Here is a 3,772-nt window from a genome sequence, read left to right as displayed (position 1 = left end):
TTATAAGTTGGTAATCCGTAGTTCATGCTGCGTTTTTTCTTCGTCGGGGGTCACCACTTTAGTAGAAAGTGGGTTATACATCTTTAGATTGTATACCTGACTTTCTACTATAAACTTAAAGAAATAGACGGAACTCTGACTCCAGACTAAACAACTTAAACAACATTTATTTACTTGGTAAAACATACATATCTTTAGTTATACATCTTTAGAGGTGAGAATAACTAGCTGTCGAGTATAAGACCGAAAGATGTAGGGACAGCTTTTAAACACACGTCCATGCTCAATCGCTGGCCAGCGTGAAAGAGAATGAATTGAGCGGGAAACGCTTGCTTTATTAATTCTACGCATGCGCAGGCGTTACTACACTTTCATCTCTTTACGTTTTGAGTTCAAATTCTGCTGAAGTCTATTTGCATTTCATCCTTTCGGTGCCCATAAAATTGATACTAGTTGAGTACAAAAATCAATACAATCAATTACACCCGTTCGAAATTCCTGCACCTGTGCTAAAATTTGAAACCGTTATAATTAGTTGCAGTTTTGAAAGATTAATTATTATTAATTTTTCTGCATATAAACATTACTCTAGATCTTATCGACTGTGTTTCGTCACTTTCATTCTTTATTTCCCAGACTTCTAGTTATATATGTGTATTTGTGTGGAAACGTTTGTGTACATTTTCTGAAGCTTAATTTATATTTTGAGTATGTTTGAAATTCAGAAGTTAATTAAAATATTCGCTTTTAATGAAGATAGAAAATCACACTACAATAAGAATGAAAGCTATAGCGAGAATAATGAATTAAACAATGTAACAATAATAATAATAATAACAACAACAAGAACAACAATATTAATAATAATAATAATACTGATAGTAATAATAATAATAATAATAATAATAATAATAATAATAATAATAATAATAACAATGGTATTCAATGAATAATGGAAGTGAACATAAAGAAATCAAATGCAAATAAACAAGAATATTTTTTAAAAAACTTAAAAGACCAAATAAATTCATTGTTTAAACTACAAAGAAGAAATCGAAATGAAGTAAGAGTGAAGTAATCAAGACAGAAACCAGAAGATAGAAAGCCACAAACAATCTAATGACAAGTACAGAGACTTGAGAAATAAATTGGAAACTTATTTATTGCAATCTAATGAAGTAGATTTTACAATGAGACAACTACTGTAATAAATAAAATAGTATAATTCATGCGAGGATAGCATTTTCATTTAAATTTGACTCTCTAACGAAATAAACCTAAAACTACGGAAATCTGTAAGATATAATGTAAAGAGTGAGCACATCGGAATGACATTAGGGGTCTAAGCAGTCCGTTGTACCCTCTATTTTCTTAACAAGCTTCATTTCAAGAATTTTTCTGAAATATTTGGAAATTGTTTAGATACCAAAATATATTATATCTCATCTTTTGTCTTTTGTTTGCTGCAGTCCAATGACTGCAGCAATACTCTAGCGCAGTGTCGAAGGGTATTACTCCAACAAAGTGCCATATGTTTTTAATTTCCGAAGTCTGATAATATTCTATCAATCGTTTTTGCTGTTTACATGGGATGTAAACAGACCTATACCAGTTTCAAAGCAGTAGGTTGGGATGAGAGGACACACAAGGACACACTCATAGATACAAATATATACGACTGACTTCCTCATAATTTTCCTCTACCAATTTTACTCACAATACTCTGCTTGTTCCGGGGCTATTCGAGAAGTACCAGTTGAGCACTCCCCCAGAAATTGTTTAAGTTGTCGCGCAGTAGGGGTGGGAGTGGTATGTGGTACTGACCCAAATTGTTGCTTAAATGCATCATTCCAAGTTCTTGTTTGAAGGCATCTCGCCAAACTGTGAATTCAAGTCACCTTCTGAAATCTTTCTTTTCTCTCAATTTTACTCTTTACATTTATGTATTTTTGTTTCCTTTTCGTTCGTTTAACTTTGTCACTCATTTCCATTTGGTGTTTTCTTCTCGTTGGCTACATGATGTGTCGGGGTGGTGTGGGTCGAGGAGATTTATGTTTTTGAGGAGATTTTGTTGATATAGTTGATGTTGTTTTGCGGGTTTCTGTTGCTTTTGTTACTGCTTCTGCCCGTGGTGTAGTGGCCCTTGTTATGATGATTTTATTTCTACTTGCTAACGCTTCCACTGTTGTTGCTATTATCACAGCTACTGCTGTAGATGCTGCTGTTACTACAGTTTTCTTGTTTGGCAGTTTTACTGTTGTTGATGCTCTGACCACCTACTTTTATTGGTGCTACATCAGCATTATGCCTACAACGGCAACATGGAGCTTTGCATCTTCTAGTTGATTGACTAGGTCCGGAAAGGCTTCCAAGAATTTGGTAAATAGTTTAGATCAACACCTCCATATCTTGGTCCAAAAATTTCGATACTGCAGATATATTTTAACACTTTGCTGCTAATGTAAATTGGGATTATGAACAGTTTGGCACTTGACCGAATGTCTATGTAGTGCTTATTAGCCTCATTGTATGTAGCGAATATCACTTTCACTATTCCAAACGTCTTTCCACTATATATGTCTTTTATACCTCAGATTGGTCGGGGGCAGCTTTCCATCTGCTATTGTGTCATCTGTTTTTTCCTTCTTTTTCTTGCTGTTATAGTTTTAACTATAACTGTCCTAAGATTCTAGCATTGGTTTCTTGCTGAATGGATTTTGTTATGTTGAGCGCCAATTTCCCCCGTCACATACGCGGGACCACCAACGCTAGATTTACAAGTCTTGTTTTCATTGCTTTTGTGTTGGTAAGATTGGTTTTGATGGTGGTGTGGGTGGAACTTGCAGGTGTGTTGAATGGGAAATTAATTTTTGCTTTTTGTCCAACGGTTTCAGTTTTTTGTTCTTTTCTCTATTGTTGTACTTTTCAATTTCTTTCATATTGCTGTTGACGTTTTCATTTGCTTTATCGTTGTTTCTGTTCTTGTTAGTTTTCTTTTGCTGTGGTGTGAATCGTGGGGGTGGTGTTGCTTTCACATTCCTTATGATTTAAGTTGTTGTTATCGCTGTGGTCATTCTTATATGTGTATTTTCTCTCAATTGTAGTAGGTGATGCAGGGACAATATTTTCGTAATGGCTGTTACGAAATCCATCACATCAGTCGATTTGACCTACGGTGTGTATTTTGCTTAGAAATTTACAATGTTTCCAATTTAAATTCCAAGAAATTCAACATAAAGCAATTTTCTGCTGTCAGAATCAATAGCACGCCGGACAAAGTGTTTAACGGTATTTCGTCCGTCTTTTTTGTTCCAAGTTCAAATTCCATCGAGGTTGAATTTATGTTTCATCTTTTCGAGGTCAATATAAGTAACAGTTGAGCACTCCCCTAGAAATTGCTGGCCTTGTGCCAAAATCTGAAACCATTATTAATATTATTATTATTATTATTATTATAGACGTCACACAGTATACAATATCATGAGATTTATGATGGAAGATATTGTGTCTACCGGGGGGGTTGTATTCTTTGTCAAACCACAACACGGACCTCAGACAGTACTTTATGCAATATGCGTGCAGTTCGAAGTAAAGCCGACTTTTGCAATACATCTAAATTGTAGGGTACCTTTAAGGTTTTCAGATGTTATTTTCAGATTGAGTGGTATTGAACGCAATGCTCCAATGGCAATAGGGACTCTCGTAGCTTCCATATCATGGCGATTATTATTATTATTGAGTGAGAGAGCAGTGCGTGCCATCAAAGTGACAC

The 3,772-nt window shown here is 34.9% G+C and overlaps 1 protein-coding gene across 4 annotated transcripts in view; it reads right to left on the bottom strand.

The window, feature by feature from the left end:
* Positions 1 to 3,772, bottom strand: part of LOC106868231 (D(2) dopamine receptor) — a 1,504,014-nt gene that overhangs the window by 357,725 nt on the left and 1,142,517 nt on the right. The gene's annotated exons all lie outside the window — the stretch shown is intronic.

Source organism: Octopus bimaculoides, chromosome 5 (assembly GCF_001194135.2).
Source record: "Octopus bimaculoides isolate UCB-OBI-ISO-001 chromosome 5, ASM119413v2, whole genome shotgun sequence".
Lineage (NCBI taxonomy): Eukaryota > Metazoa > Mollusca > Cephalopoda > Octopoda > Octopodidae > Octopus > Octopus bimaculoides.
Note: the sequence above shows the minus strand (reverse complement) of the source record. Positions and strands in the feature narration are given on the sequence as shown.